We start from the raw sequence: 17,203 nt of genomic DNA on the forward strand, positions 1-17,203 counted from the left end.
GGGTGCTGCGGCTCCCAGGGGAGGTACATGGCTCTGCCTCTAGGGGCGCTGCGGCTCCCAGGGGAGGTACATGGCTCTGCCTCTAGGGGCGCTGCGGCTCCCAGGGGAGGTACATGGCTCTGCCTCTAGGGGCGCTGCGGCTCCCAGGGGAGGTACATGGCTCTGCCTCTAGGGGCGCTGCGGCTCCCAGGGGAGGTACATGGCTCTGCCTCTAGGGGCGCTGCGGCTCCCAGGGGAGGTACATGGCTCTGCCTCTAGGGGCGCTGCGGCTCCCAGGGGAGGTACATGGCTCTGCCTCTAGGGGCGCTGCGGCTCCCAAGGGAGGTACATGGCTCTGCCTCCTGGGGTGCTGCAGCTCCCAGGGGAGGTACATGGCTCTGCCTCTAGGGGCGCTGCGGCTCCCAGGGGAGGTACATGGCTCTGCCTCTAGGGGTGCTGCGGCTCCCAGGGGAGGTACATGGCTCTGCCTCTAGGGGTGCTGCGGCTCCCAGGGGAGGTACCCAGGTCATTTCTCAGGCCCAGGCCTGGTGCCCAGGACACGCAAGCACACTGGTGGCTGTTCTAGGGTCATGCCCATGGCGGCACAAACCCTCTGCGTTTTCAGCCGCTAACCTTATGTCTCCGTATCCGTCCACGAGTCTCTGGGCAGCGAGGCCAGGTGCCTCCCTCAGTGCCTCGCACACAGCAGACTCAACAGATGCCTCTAGAACAGTGGTTCTCAACCTTCCTAATGCCGCGACCCTTTAATGCAGTTCCTCATGTTGTGGTGACCCCCAACCATAAAATTATTTTCGTTGCTACTTCATAACTGTAATTTTGCTACTGTTATGATTCGTAATGTAAATATCTGATATGCAGGATGTATTTTCATTGTTACAAATTGAACATAATTAAAGCATAGTGATTAATCACACACAATATGTAATTATATATGTGTTTTCCGATAGTCTTAGGCAACCCCTGTGAAAGGGTCGTTTGAGCCCCGAAGGGGTCGCGACCCACAGGTTGGCGACCCACAGGTTGAGAACCGCTGCTCTAGAACAAATGCCAATGAAAGGAGTGGGAGCGGGAGTGGGAGTGGAAGCCACAGCTTGGGCGGCATGGTCTATGGGTGAACTCGGGGTGCTGGCAGATCTTGTGCAACCTTTGAACCCAGGTGACACCACTCAGGTTCCAGAAAAGGGACAGCTCAGGTCACCCAGCACGGCACAGTCCCCTCCCCTCTTCCTGGCCACACGTTCCTGGGCCAGAACCCCCTCTGTACCCGGAATAAACATAACCAGCCCCCTGGGGTGACCACCTGCTCTACAGCTCACCCTCCCTGCGAGCAGTGGTCCTAAGACAATGGCACTCTCACAACTTCGCCCCAAAAATGCTAGCTGCATGTGACGCTCTGGGGGACATTAGAAAAGTGACTTCTTTCAGGTTAACGAGCGGGCAGGGAGCAGAGTAAGTGTTTTCTGCGAACGTATTTAAAACACGCAAAGGAGGGCTGGAGTGAGATTTGGTAGTTTGCTTCCTGTTCCTCTCACAAATGGAGATTACAGTCACCGGCTTTTCCAGGGGCTACTTGGTATCTTGTAAAATTGCAAAGAGCATGGGCAAGCCAGAGAGGACTGCAGACTCCACTCTGCTCTGGGATCAAACACGAAACAGAATTTTCAATGCGGAGGCTTCAGCCAGGAGGGAGGCAGCTGCTCTGAGGCGTTAATCCAGGCAGGCGGCCGATCCACGTGGTCCCCTCCTCCCGGCATGCCTGATTGATTTCCTTTTCGGAAGCAGACAAAGGTGGGTCATGTCCTAGGGTTTCCAAGAGTCTGGAGGTTAGAGATAACGATATCAATATTTGAGCGAGATCATGCTTCTCCCTTTCCCTGGCTTTCATCTCGGCTCGCCTCACAGAAAGCAAACACCCGGGTGTGCTTCGGGCTTCTAGAAACAAGCGGTTGTCTAGGAGAGAGACGCCCACACCTGAGGGCTGATCATGAATAAATGAGAAGTCTCAGATTGCAGAGGAATAGACAGTGGTTTCTGTCTGAAAAATAGACCGAGGGTTTGAGTGCCTCATCTGCCCTTTGAGTGTGTGTGTGTGTGTGTGAGAGAGAGTGAGTGTGTGTGTGTGTGTGTGTGTGTGTGCATATGCGGGGAGGTGGGGAGGGGGTGGTGGTGGTGAGGGGCAGACATTGTACATCAATAAAGCTTTGACATCTCCGCTATCAATTTTGGGTCCATTGTTACCAGAACCAGGTTCCAGATATAAGTGCTTAAATCGAACTTGACAAGCATTTTCGACAGCAGGAAACTGTTCCTAAAATTAACAATGGAACAGGCAGTCACATTCCTAAACAGACCCACAGGTGACACATGAAAGACACACAGAATTAAAACGGGGGTGGGGTGGGTGGAGTGTTAAGGTGACCGGGCCAGTTTTCAGGCCTCAGGGCACAGGCGGCCTCCGTGCCACGCTGAGGCACAGCGCCCATTTTCAGGAGTACACGTTAGAAATCTTTAGGGCTGTCATCTAATGGACTAGATACGAACAGGGTCCAGAGAACAGCAATGATATTCTTATTGTTTTTAATTATTTAAGTGGTTAATTTGAGAATGTAATAAAACATTTTTTTCTTACGAATCAATAAACATATTTTCATTCCCACTTAAACAGTAATGAGTCTATTTTGGTGCATATATTAAAAGTTGTTCTCTACTCATTTAACAAAAATTCAGAACGATTAAGTGATTTGCTTCTGGCCAAACAGCAGTTTAGAGAGAGAACCAGGCTTAGGATTCAGGCCTCCTGAGGCCTCATCTGATTATTTCTCTCTTGATCGAGAGGAGAACGGTGTATCCATGAGGCCAAAGGGAAGCGGAAGTGACTCCACTCTTTTGCTCCTGTGTTTTGTTCCCACCTCCCCCAGTAATGCCTTTGGGTTCAAAGGGAACTCACACGCATTGCAACAGCACAGACACGCGTACGTGATGACAATAACTGTATTTTCTGTTTGTAAAACCCTCCCTGCCTCCCACGGAGTGGATTCCCTTGTTTCCCAGAATACCTTTCCTCCCTGGACTGCCCTCCAGTGCGAATGAGCTGATGAAAGAGAACATTTAATTCATGGGCCTGAGAGCACAGGAGCAGAAACTGTGATTGCTGGGGCCACTGGACTTCTCCCAGAAACTTCCAGAAAAACGACACGATGGAGCCAGCCTGTGGCTTTCTCCATCGGGCCCTGAAGGACTAGCCCAGACGCATAGGAAAGCATAGGTGGTTAAAATGTGTTTATCTTTCTCTTGCCTGAGCGGCGAGGCATCGGCGGAAACAGCAGGTCCCTCCCAGGCCTCTAGGACTCTCTCCCAGGGGCCGGGCTGGGAGCCTGTCTGCCTGGAGCTCAGGGAGAGCCAGTCAGTGGGGGGTTGAGGAGCCCAGCAGACACGGGCGGGGTTAGGGTTGCTGCCCAGAGATCCGCCTGGGCAGCCCAGGCATTGCGTGATGCTCAGTGTAGCCACAGCCAGCAATTAATTTATGAGTGGCCATCCATCTGTTTGAACCTGGCTCTTCCCGCTCCTGGTCTGAAGTCAGTTGGCTCTAGGAAGAAAGACCCAGAATGACTCCGATTTCTCTCTGTTACGAGTCCACACACACTGATGGGCTGGATTCATCCACTCACATCTTTAATGGGAACAGGCCTTCTCAAGGGCCACAGACTCCCCCAGCAGATGGCCAGGAGAAGCCTGAACTCGGGGCGCAGTGGGGAGCAGGAGGATGGCAGCACGGGGTCCGGAAGGGAGCTGACACAATCCGGTAGCCTTTCAGAAAGGGCAGAGGTGAGCGAGGCCGGACACGTGAAGCCCACAGCCATGCGGCCACCGTGGGAAGGAAGTGAACTTCGCCAGCCAACCGCTGAGCTCAGAGGTGGGCCCTGAGCCTGGTGAGCACCCGGCCCCAGCCTACAGAAATGTCAGCCAGGCGAGCCCCAGAGAGCAGAGGGCGCTGAGCTGGCTTGAACTTCTGAGCCAGAGATGCGGTGGTAAACAGGTATTGCTGTAAGCCCCGGTTGGTGTCAATTCCTCAAGCCCATAGAGGCTAACTGGTCAGGTGCTCACTCTCTGAGGGAGCATGCGGCGGGGCGGGAAGCTGTCCCACCTCCTCGCTGGGCTGAAACCGCCCGCCCTGGGCAGGCCTGTCTCAGCTCCTGGGTTGTCTTGCTTGGAGCCTGTCGGCCACCCACCAGGAAATGAGCGGTGAGAAGTAGGTGTGGGAAGAACCCAGTGTTTGAAGATTTTTAGGAACTTGCCTGCTTGGACTGCCATTGATCAGCACCAGCTCGGTCCCCCTGCCTTTGCCCGTCTGGGGAGGCCAGGCCCTAGAAGCCCACAGTCCCCACAGCGGCAGCCTGTTTCCCAGAAACTCAGTTCCCCGTGTGGGATCCCGTGGACTCGCCTGCTCACTCTTGCTGCTGCCCTATCCAGTGTCAGGACACGGGCGATGCTGTGGCTGCTCTGCCCCCTGTTCCTTTCTAGTCGCATCTGCTTTCGCTCTGCTTCCTGCCACCTTTCCTGCATTCCAAATTCTGTTTCAACGCGAGCAAGCCACAGGAGAACAACCAGGAATGGCCTTTCATTGGTTTAACCCCCGAGTCCTACCCATGTCACCACAGCCACTGGGGTGGCAGCGCTCAGGGCTCCCGTGTGCCCACTGGGGTCCAGGCCCCGCCCAGGAGCCGGGCAGCTCTGCCCCTCAGCGCAGTGGATTCCCAGACCCGCTCCCCCTCAGGCTTAGGTGACCCCTGGGGCGGGGACCCCATCCTGTGCTGCACATGTATGTGGAGATCATGTGGCCAGGTACATGGAGACCATGTGACCCAGACACATCCGGGATGGAGCAGGGAGCGCTGGCGGCCAGCACTCAGCTGGGGGCTGAAGAGAAACCTGGGCTTAGGGATCACTCATGCCCTCCGCGTTCATTTCTGGGTGAAACTACGACTCCCCTACGAGGCTGCTGTTAGAACGTCTTCACGTGGAAAGGCTAAGACCCCCTCTGATCTCAGGAAACAGACTGTTTTTTAAACCAGTGCCTCCCCTTCCGCTCCAATAGCTTGGACTTGGAGCTCCCCGGTGTTGGGGCAGGGATTCCATTTGCCTTTAGGGCTCCGTTCAGGGCAAATAGGAGTGACCAGTGCAGCCTCCCTGGAGTCAGTGTCCCTGCACCCCACCCGGGAGGCAGGACCTGAGGGGCCGTGCAAGAGCCATGTCCCCTGGTGGGCTCGGCCAGGGCTCCAGGGGCTTGGCCAGGGCTGGGGCAGTTGCAAAGCCTCTGTGGTGACGAGTGGAAGGTGTGCCTGGAATGTTAGGCTCACAGGGACCCAATCAACCTGCAGGACAGTGTGCACACCGCCGCGTCCCCGCACCCCGGCCGCGCAGACTGGATGCTCCGGGGCAGCTTCTAGTCCCGACCTCCACACCGCCGAGTGCTGCGTGTGCAGAGTGAAGTGGCTACAGCCGGCAACACCCCGGGTCGGGGTGACAGGAGCCTAGTGCATTGCATCTCCGTCCGCCGCTCTTAGCCAGGGCACGTAACAGGTGCCGGGGTCCTCTGGGTTAAGGACAGTGCCTACCTCCCAGCTTTAGTGAGAATTAGCCAGAATATCACACGGGCTGGAGGCTTGGAGATGTGAGGGTTCCCCAGAGTCAAATGCAACTTGGGCTCGAACACCCTCTCCAGCCGCACTCCCCTCGCTGTCCAGGGCTCCTGGGAAGTGGCTGATCCTAGGACGGAAGCCGGAAATGTCCAGGATGAGCCTGGAGCACGTGGGAAGGCCAGAGACTGAGAAAGTATCAACCCCCCCAAATGAGTCAAACAACCCCCCCTTGGATGTCTGTCACATCGGACACACGGACGCGGGTGCCAACACTGCCCAGTGGCCAGAGCTGGAACAATGTGAACAAAATAACTACAGCTGTGGGATAGTGCGAGATGAGCCCGAAATGTAAAGCAACGAGTCCCCGCGGACACCACACACGTCCAGCACATAAGGCAGTGAAAGAGGGTCTGCAGCTCCCGTGCAGAGGGCTCCCGCACCCCTTCCTGGGGCCGCCCTCCCCCACACCTCCTCCTGGGGCTGCCCTCCCTCCCACAGCCCTTCCTGGGGCCGCCCTCTCTCCCGCTCCCCTTCCTGGGGCCACCGCTCTCCCTCACCCCTTCCTGGGGCTGCCCTCTCTCCCTCACCCCTTCCTGAGGCCTCCCTGTCTCCCACATTCCTTCCTGGGGCCGCCCTCTCTCCCGCTCCCCTTCCTGGGGCCAAATGCTCTCCAGCACCCCTTCCTGGGGCTGCCCTCTCTCCCTCACCCCTTCCTGAGGCCTCCCTGTCTCCCACACCCTTTCCTGGGGCCACCCTCTCTCCTGCTCCCCTTCCTGGGGCCACCTGCTTTCCCACAGCCCTTCCTGAGCCCGACCTCTCTCCCGCACCTCTTCCTGGGGCCACCTGCTCTCCTGTATCCCTTCCTGGGGCTGCCCTCCTAGACTCCTGACTCCGAGGGCCAGAGCCCTGCAGTGGGAGGGGGAGCGTGTCCCTGCAGCGGAGATGGTCAAGTGCTGCCTTAGGACAGCGGTGAGTCAGGCTGGTGCCATGTGACCTTGATAGAACATCGTGAGAAGGACGCCTGACCACTCAGTAGCTTCCTCTCAAAACCAACAACCTCGTCTGATCATGACAAAAACAGACAAACCCCATCTGAGGAACATCCCACCAAAGACCTAAGCGGCCCCTCAAAACGCCAAGGCCACCCACCCCAGGGGCTGCCACAGCAAGGGGAGCCAGGCGAGGAGGCGGGGCTTGGGGAAGCAAGGAGAGGCGGGAGGAGAGGCCGTGAGCACTGGGAGCTGTGCGGGAAGTGTGGGCTGGAGCGAAGGCGATGCTGCTCATCGACTAGGGCGCTGTGCACATGTCAGATGTGAATAGCAGACGAGACTGGGTGTGTGGCAAATGGCAGTGCTTTGTACCATCTTCACGATAGTTCTACAAACCTAAATATTCTAAAATTAAAAGTCTATTAAAAAACAAATGTGACAGGTTTTAGCCAATGTCATAGAGCCATGGTTGGCAAACTGCGGCTCTCGAGCCACATGCGGCTCTTTGGCCCCTTGAGTGTGGCTCTTCCTAAGCCTTAGGAGTATCCTAATTAAGTTAATAACAATGTACCTACCTATATAGTTTAAGTTTAAAAAATTTGGCTCTCGAAAGAAATTTCAATCGTCTACTGTTGATATTTGGCTGTTGACTAATGAGTTTGCCGACCACTGAGGATCCCACTAGAAATACATGCAAATTAAATGGCTGCCTTTTATTTTGAGGTCACGCCCCCTCTGGGGGAAGGCGAGCCGGGAGGGGCTTACCGAGGGCCAGGCAGCCTTCTTCCCCGAGAGTTGTTACTATGGTGACTCCTACAGGACAGGTGAGAAACCAAGGCTTGCCAGGGCCCTCGCGAAGCTCACGCCACCCGCACCGCGAGAAACGGGCAGCTCTGCTTGCACCGCTGGCCACACGGGCATGGGGCTGAAGGAAGCATCTCTCTGATGAGGGCGCTGAAGGAGCAATGATTTAAAGGGGAACTAAAAACGCTCCCTCCTCTTCGAGGTCTCGTCTTCACCGGGAAGCACATTTCCGCCCCTGCAGCCGCAGCAGGTGAGATTGGAAAACCACACGTGTTGCATGTTGCGTGTTGCGTGTTGTGTGGCCACAGGCCAGCACACAGCCCAGGAAGCCTGTGATGCTCGGTGACCGTTCCGTGCCGCTGGGGGCTGCTGGGGGCGGGCAAGGCGGCTGCCGCTCCTGGAGCTACCAGCAGCCAGGCCAGCAGCCGGTCTCTGCTTCTTCCGCCCAGAGAGGCCCCATGGCGCCTGCAGCTTCGCCCCAGAAGCGTTCCAGTGGACTTGGTGCCGCTGACCTGCTGGCTGACCTTCTGTGAAGTGAACTGCAGTGCTGAGCGCTGAGGGATGGAACCTGTAGGGTGCGCGGCTCCCCGGGTCAGCTCGGGAATGTTCGCCTGGTCCCTGAGAGGACGTCCTACTGCACGCTCTAGTCTACAGCATCGGGGCTGTAAATCAGGTGCCACTGAACTCAGTGTAATTGTGTCACTCTGTCTGATGCTATCTTTGTCCACTTTCTAAATCTGCTGAGGAACTTTGTGAAAAGTACATAGAAAATGAAGTTTCTATGGCAATGCTTTTTTCCCCAGGAAAACTGCAAAAGAAATAGAAACCATCCTGACCAACCTCTTTCCTCGTGTGTTTTGGCTGTCGTGGTTTCCACTCAGCTTGGCCACAGGGGGAGGTGTGGTGTGGGCAGGGCCACCGACTCAGAGAAGGGGCAGGCGGCACTCAGTAAAGAAAACACACGTGTCTGATCTGATCTACAAAAATGACGTCTCATCCCAGAGTCACGCGGAGCTCCAGACTTTAATTGTTAAATTGTTACGGTGAATTAACTCTGTAATCCAGGGGTGGCCAAACTTTTTGACTCGAGGGCCACAATGGGCTCTTAAACTGGACCGGAGGGCCGGAACAAAAGCATGGATGGAGTGTTTGTGTGAACTAATATAAATTCAAAGTAAACATCATTACATAAAAGGGTATGGTCTTTTTTTTTTTTAGTTTTATTCATTTCAAACGGGCCAGATCCGGCCTGCGGGCCGTAGTTTGCCCACCTCTGGCACTAGCAGGACTGGCAGTCAGAAGCCCGTCCCCAGACTGGGAGGGCCGGCCAGGCTTCCGCCACGCTGCAGTTGCCTCAGCAAGAGGGCCCTTCATCGACTCATCTAATTGGGAATGCTGAGAAACAGGGCCTACTTCAGGCATGGCTGGCTCCAGGAGCTCCCACACCAGCAGGCATTGGTCTCTCTGGGTCTTGCTCGCTTCTCTGTTAGCTCCATTCTCTGGCGGGTGTTTCTGAATGGACACACCGCTGGGCCCTGGCTGCTCTGGGCTCCCACCCACGGCGCACCCACAGCCAGGCAGGCAGAGCCCTCGCTCCTTCCGGGGCCTGCACCGCCCCCAGCAGGACTTGGCCTGTCCACACAGGGTTGAGCCCGTTCACCACGTGTCCACCCAGGGCCAGTCCTTGTGTCCCAGGGGCAAGAGTGCTCTGACTGAACGGTGTGGGGTCCTGGTGACCACGCGGTGGGAGAAACAAGGCCTCAGGGGGATGCCTGGAGCCAGACAGACACCCAGCCCAGCAGTCAGGGCCGGCGCGCAGCCCCAAGCGCCCACTCTGCGAGGCTAATCTGAGCCTCCCTCGTTCCCGTGGGCCCTTGCGAACCCTGGATTTGGCACTTGTCCTGCTTCATGGCCCTAAGTAATGTGTCTCGTTGTCCCAACCAGATCTCCAGGGGCTTGAGTCCCTCACCGACAGGGTCTCTGACCTAGCTGAGCACCGCACCCTGTGAGATCACTGCACATTCTCACTGAGAGTCGGGGTGAAGGCAGGAGGGATAAACGAGGGGTACAAAAGACATAGGCTGCATGCTCTAGAAAACTCTAGTCTGAGATTCTAACATTTGAAGAGGTCCCTCAAGGCAGGAAGAACGACTGTCCTAGAAAGCTGGAGACAACACAGCAAAAGTGACACTGGAAATCCCATCACACCCCGTGTCAGACGCGCACCAGCACAGCGGCAACGGAGCCAAATGCTTCATCAGCGATCCCAGAGGCCCACGGGCACCGGCCCACGGGCTCCCTGAGACCTGCCACGGATGGTCCCAGACACTGGAGACGAGGGCTTTCAAGTCACAGACGTGGCCTCATTATAGGAGGGAGCAGCTCTGACTTACCAGATGGTGGGGAGCCACTGCTTTAGATGGAGTTGTCTGAGTTTCACTCCAGCTCTGTTTAAACCCCCTGGCAAAATATGATATGTCTTTATTCATAGTTCAGCAACGAATCTGTGCTTTAATGAACTTTTTATTCTTGGGACAGTGTTAAGTTTGCAGAAAAATTATGAAGGTAGCATAGAGAGTTCCCACACACTCCAAGCAGTGTCCCCCGCGATTAACATCCTATATTAAAAAGGGTACATTTGCCACAATTAATAATCAATACTGAGAGATCGTTATTATCTGGAGTCCGTACTTTTTCAGCCTGGCTTAGTTCTTACTTATGCTCTGTTCTCTGTCCCAGGATACCACCCAGCACACACGTCACCTTGGGCAGCTCAGGCCACCATCGCAAAACCCCGCAGACAGGCAGTTTGAGCAACAAACATTTATTTCTCATGGTTCGGGAGTTGGAGGTCCCAGACCAAGGTCCACAGGTTGATTTCTGGGGAAGGGGCTCCTTCTGGCTGTCGTTTCTTAAAGGGGCACTAATTCTATGGGTCAGGGCCCCACCCTCCTTACCTCATCTAACTTTAATTACTTCCCTAAAGACCTCATCTCAAATGCAGTCACACTGGGGGTTGAGCTTCAACGCAGCAACCTGGGCGGGACATGATTGAATCAGAGGCGTATCTTAGGCCGCTCCTGGCCATGCAATACCTCAGCCGCCCCTTGCTGTCGGTGAGCCTGAGGGGTGAGGAGGACTGGCCAGCCACTTTGTAGAATGCCCCTCAGTCGGGATTTGTGTGGTTTTCTCATGCCTAGCCTGGGGCCCTGGGTTTGGGGGAGAAAGGCCACAGTGGCCCCGGTGCTGCTCCCGTCACATCTTCTCCAGGGTCTGACTACCAGCAAGGCTGAGAGCATTGTTGGCCTTGACCCTGACCTGGCTGAGGTCACGTCTGGGAGGCCTCTGGGCTGTGATGTCATTGTTTTCTGGCGTCCAGTTCTGTGGCCTTTGGAACTAAGTGCACCTCCACTGGAGACAGGAAGCGAGCTCCACTCCCGGACGGGTGTCTACAGAGACTGCTTGCGACTCCTCTGCATGAGAGAAGGCCTGTTCCCTGCCTTCCGTCCCTCGTTCGGTTTCTGTATTGCAGAACGATGCGAGGCTCCGACAGCAGCGTGACTGGGAGGTGGTGCGCACGGCGACTGGAGTGACTGCTTTTGGGCTGTCTGGCCCGGCAGAGCAAGGAAATGCAGGCGTGCATACCCACCTGTGTGCACACATCTGCGTACTTCTATGCGTGACCATCTCTATGTAGGAACCTGAGTTCATACTGATGTTTCCACGGCAGGCCCTTCACCACATGCTCGTCTGGCTCCCTCCCTTTGCTCCTCTGTCAGTGTTCACGCCCACAGTGAGACCCGGCCCCCACCCTTCCCGGCATTTTCTGCTCAGTCATTGGGCTCCCGTGGGCATTGTGGCAGCATCGGGCTTGTGCATGTTGAGGGGACACAGCTCAGCCCATTACCGGCAGTGTCCTCAGCAACCAGTAGGCAACAGGGCCGGCTGGGAGGCAGTTAGGTACGGGTCCGGGCAGGACGGGCTGCATAACGTATGGGGTTCCCTGCAAAGTGGAAATGCAGTCTGGCCGGGTGCCGAGAGAAGCAGGGGGCTGAGCATGATGAGGAAAAATCCAGCGGAAAGAGAAAATGTTGAGGACAAATTGCAGATGTGCCATTTACACAGCACCAGGCGACCTCTGCTGAACACCGTTACAAACACAGCCACTGAGGACCTCCACGCGCGTGCGTTCCCCGCGTAAGCTGGGCCTTGGGGACACAGGCGTGTTCGCCACCTTGTTCATACTCTCTTGCTAAAGCCTAAATATTGGATAACGTAGTCGCAACTGTTGGCTGTGCGCACTCCGGCGCACCCTCTCACGCCTCGCCTCACTGTGCAGCATCCGGGCCCCAGAGCCGCCCCACACAGCGGGCCCCCACGAGGCCTCGGCTGCCGTTCACTGAGCTGTCCTCCTTGGCCATGGCAGGTCCGCTCTCTGAAGCGTGTGTCTCTCGTCTCTCCCATGCCAGCACGCTCCCTCTCAGGTATCTCAGATAATAGCCCTTCTCGAGCAGGGCTGGGGCAGCTGAGGCCCAAGTGCGGTGGGAGGCAATCTTCAGCCCTCGGAGCGCCATTTTCTCCGTCAGGCACTGGGCTAGGGGACAGATGAGATGGTGGTTCCCCGGGCAGAACTGGGTGCTGAGGAAAAAGCCAAGCCCCAGGTTCCGAGCAGCTGGCCGCGCGGCGTGGGGAGCCGTGGGCTCCAGCGGGTGCTCTGTGGCGGCGGCCTCGGCTCCCCAGTGTCAGCCCAGCGGCGGCCAGAGCTGGTAACATGGGAAACCAGAGGGTTATGTGGGTTCTGTAGGGTGTCCCCCCAAATGCGTACACACACTTTGCATAATTATAAAGGCAGTGTTTATTAAAATGCACTGCGTGGTCTTTGAACAGCTATCAGCTGTTACAACGCGCCTGCATTTGGGGAGCCCCTGGTATGGTGGTACTGAATCCCAGCCACACAAGTGTGTGCTGGCGCCTGGCCTAACTGATGACCTTGCTTCGGCCGGTCACTCTCAGTTCTAACCTTGCCGTCCGCCTCTAGAGATTCAAGGCATTGCAGAAGCCCCTGCCGCACCCTCGCCTCTCCGCACCCTCAGGCTCCTTCCACAGGGCCTGCTGGCTCAGAGCTGGTGGTGCCAGCTGCCCTCCTGTCCAGAGCGCCCTGGAGCCCGGGAACATCCAGCGTCCCTGGGACACCCCAGGCCGTGTCACCCCCCAAGTCCAAAGCTGAACTTGTCAGCTCCCGAGCGCTCCTCCTGCTCTAACCGCAGCCAACCTCACCTCCTTGGCACAGGCTTCCTCTGCTGGGAACAGCCCGGTCCTCCGTCTGGTGTCTCATTTGTCCCTAGGTGGCTGCTTAGATGCCACCGCCTCCAGGAAGAGGCTTCTCTCCCGAGTGCCCACCCCGAGGGAGGCGCTGAGGCACTGAGTCCAAGCACCGCTGCCTGATAGGTGGGGAGCCCTGAGAGCACGAGCCCGGCTGCGTCCTTCTCATGGTCGGTGGGACCCACAGCAATGGCGCTCTGCTTCAGAAGAATCCACCCAGTGATGCCATGTCTGGTCCAGCAGCGGGGGCTAAGCTGTGCTTGCTGTCTGTGGCTTCAACCTGCTCCAGGCGTCGCACTCCTGTACCTGGTGACTGTCCCTCGGAAGGCCTGTGTCGGTGGCCTTTGGGGGAGACACTGTGTGCTGTACCCCGTTCCCCACAGCATCGGCATCCAGGCTCCATCTGCCTTGTGTGGACACCAGCCCAGCACAGAGGGGGCGTGGCAGCCCAGGACAGGGCTTTCCGGAAGGTAATGTCAGAGACAACTTTTGTTTGGCAGCTTAGGTGGACGGGGGAAGCCCACCCACTTGTGCAGAGCAACTGGGGAGGGGGAGAGGGCAGCCCGCCCACCTGTGCAGAGCAGCTGGGGGAGAGGGCAGCCCACCCACCTGTGCAGAGCAGCTGGGGGAGAGGGCAGCCCACCCACCTGTGCAGAGCAGCTGGGGGAGAGGATGGGGGTGGCCCACCAACTTGTGCAGAACAGCTGGTGGGGGGAGGGGCCGCCCACATCATGTGGCGTCTCACGGGTGGCACAGAACCTTGTCCCCATCAGACACAGGGACAGACCATGTCTGGTCCTCCGGGCAGGATGGCGATTTCTTTAACCTGAGTTTCTTTAATGTGACCGCTAATGCAAAGTGTTTACATTTTTCATGAAGACAGACATGAAACGTTTAACTTGAAACAATCAGGAGTGGCGTTCTGGTAAACAAACCCCGGCCGCCAGCGCGGTGCTGGGGACGTTGCGCGTGGCCAGACGTCCCAGGTCAGCGGCCAGGAGCAGCCGGGGCTCCAATTCGGGCTGCCGCAGCTTTCGGGGCCTCAGGAAGCTCAGCTCCTTCTGAGAGGCACGCATTGGGGCTTGTGGGCGTCCTGACTGTGCACGTCGAGTGGTGTTAGGTTGATTTTTTTATGTCTGCCCTTATGAAAAATTAATCCAGGACGTTCTTTCTGACTCTTTAGAGATGTGCTTTATCACCAGGATGGAGAAAGAGCGTGAGTTCCAAGGAAACAAGAGCTTACTTGCGACTGGTGAGGTGCTGGGTCAGGAGGAAGCTGCCCGCTATGCGCTCCCCCTTCCCTTTGGGCTCTGGCCAAAGACTTGATGAGCCGGGCAGGGCACGGCCTGGCAGCACGGGGCAGAGCCCGGCCAGCGATGGGCATGAGCGGGATAAAGACTCATCTGGAAGGTCTCATGACCCCTGAGTTTTTGTTCCCTGCTGTATAGACAGTCTTCTGATTCTACCAGCATCCTGGGAGCCACAGAAAAGAAGGCTGCTCTTTACTGATAAGCGGGACCATCTGCTGCCTCCTCGGTCTGTTTGCGCGATGACGCCAAGTCCTGATAACAGCAATGGGCGTTACCCTTTACATGGGCCAGGACAGTCACCCACGTGGTAGACAGACTACTGGCCCCTTAAAGATGCCCCTGTTAAACCCCAGCTTGTATGGAAAACAGATTCTGCGGGTGTGATTAAGTTAAGGGTTTTGAGATAAGCCTTAGTCTGGATTATCACAGGGGCCCAGGTGGGTCCTTAAAAGTGGGAGGCAGGGGAGCCAGAGGCAGAGACCCAGCCTGAGAGAGACATGGTGGCCATTGCTGCCTGTGAGAGAAATAGGCCCGTGGTAAGGAAATGTGGGTCTTTTCCAAAGGTGGGAACAGCAAAGAATGGGGTTTCTCCTAGAACCTGCCTGCAGGAGTCAGGGGTCCCAGAGAAATAGAACCATTAGGAGATAGATATGATAGATATAGGTATAGATGTAGCTCTAGACATAGACATAGAAACAGATATAGATGTATATGTAGATATAGACATAGACATAGAAATAGACATATATATATATATATATATATATATATATATATATATATATACACACACACACACAGATGATATATAGATAAAAATATAGATATGGATATAGATGTAGACATAGATATAGACATAGAAGTACAAATAGACAGATCTATATACAGATGATATAGATATAGATATAGATATAGATATAGATATAGATATAGATATGGATATGAATATAGATGTAGATGTAGATATAGAAATAGATGTAGACATAGACATAAACATAGATGTAGACGTAAACAAATGTATACATAATGTAAGCAAGAAGCAACTTATAGGGATTGGATCATGTGATCATGGAGGCTGAGAACTCCCAGTTTGCCATGTACAAGCTGGAGAACCAGGTCCGACAGGGCTGAGTGCAAAGGCCCCAGCAATCAGAGGGCTGAGTCCAAGAGCTCTGATGTCCACGGGCAGGAGAAGACGGGTGTCCCAGCTCAAGAACAGAGAGAAAATTCGCCCTTCATCCACCTTCTTGCTCGCTTCAGGCCCTTGAGGACTGGGTGATGCCCACCCACTGGTGAGGACCTTCTTCTCTCAGTCTACTGGCTCACTGCTGGGCGACCCTCTTCTTGGTCAAGTTGACATGAAATTAACCCCACGCTCTAGGAGTGCAGCCCTGCCAACACCTTTGTCCCTGGCTCAGTGAGAACCATGTGGACTGCTGCCCCCCAACACTTTAAGGGTGAATCTGTGTTGTTAGGAGCCACTGAGCTTGTGATAATTGGCCTCTGGGATCCTCAGAACTCACATGATGATCCAGTTCCTTCCAGGGAACCAGGCCTTGTTGCCGACCAAAGGCAACCTTCCCTACCTGAGTTGTCACACCCAGCTTATAGACCGTCCTCAAATTCTACTCAAAGTCTATTTCACATTCTACTCCACCTTTCACTGTGTTCCTTCTGTCCAGCAAGTGCTGGCCACAGATTTCCTCCAGTGTGAAGGCTAAGTTCAAATTGCACCCCTTCTCTATCCCCACAAAGAATCCCCCCCCACCCATTGCACCTGAGTTGGCCTTTGATGAGGCTTTTATTGAAGACCTACTATGTTCCATTAAATGGAAAAAGCCATAAGCCTTTGAGGGCAGGAACCTCAGAGTTCCTAGTTCCCACCCCAAAACCTGGGGCAAAGCCTGAGCTCAGTAAATATTTACTGAATAGAGGTGTGAATTCCAGGAAACACACACACACAGGGTGGAGCAAAAGCGGGTTTGCAGATCACGTGGAAAATAGTACAATAACAAATAATAATACAAAAACAAACTGTGTTTTTCATACTCACAACTGTAAACCTACTTTTGCCCCACCCTGAACATCGTTATCTATTTGGTCTAAGGACATTGAAGGACAGAATTCCCACTACATGCGCCAAGGGCAACTGAAGCTCAGAGTCAGATGAGCCGCTCAGGTTAACAGAGCGACTGAGGCAGAGACTGGGCCCGTCCATTCCAAACTGCGCTCTTTCCACTGTGAAAAGCCGTCTCCATGTCCACTCTCTCATTCACCCCCTCACTAGCGGTCCATGGAGAGCCTGCGTGGTACTGTGCTAGCTGCTTGTAATGCACATGTACTTCATCCCTTAACCTGTGCAATGCGTGTAACAGTGGTACCTGCTCAGAACACCATGGGTGCTGTTGGCATAGTTTACGGGAGACACAGAAACTCGTCATGTCCCAGGGTAGGCACTCGGTAACTCCCACACCTCACTGTGTGCTCCCTATGCACAGGTCACCATGCATTTGCTTCTTTATTCCCCCCTGACCCAGATGGGTGACCAACAGGATTCCACATTCATTTAAGAAAACACGCACCTCCACAGGGAATTGCAATCTCTACTCATTACAATTAATATACAAAGGAGATCAAGCGGAGCTGGCGCTCTGTGCGAGGCTGTACCGTGAGGTCTGAAAACCTCACCAAAAGGGGGCAACCTTCCCAGGAAACGCCCTGCGGGAGGGACTGGGCCCAAGGAGGGTGTGGCTTTCCCCTAAGGCAGTGGTTCTCAACCTGTGGGTCGCGACCCCTTTGGCTGTCGAACGACCCTTTCACAGGGGTCGCCTAAGACCATCCTGCATATCAGATATTTACATTACAATTCATAACAGCAGCAACATTACAGTTGTGAAGTAGCAACGAAAATAATTTTATGGTTGGGTCACAACATGAGGAGCTGTATTTAAAGGGCCAGAAGGTTGAGAACCACTGCCCTAAGGCATCCAGGTGGTGTCTGAAGATGAGGGGCTTGAACGTGAAGAATGGATGACACTGATTGGATCTGGTGGGTCTATCATAACGCATTCCTGAAAGTTGTCACTATGGTGGCACAGGTTGGTGCAGATTCATCCCTGCCCAGAATGACTGTGGACCC

This window comes from Myotis nattereri (genome assembly GCF_964212035.1).
Source record: "Myotis nattereri genome assembly, chromosome: 8".
Taxonomy (NCBI): Eukaryota; Metazoa; Chordata; class Mammalia; order Chiroptera; family Vespertilionidae; genus Myotis; species Myotis nattereri.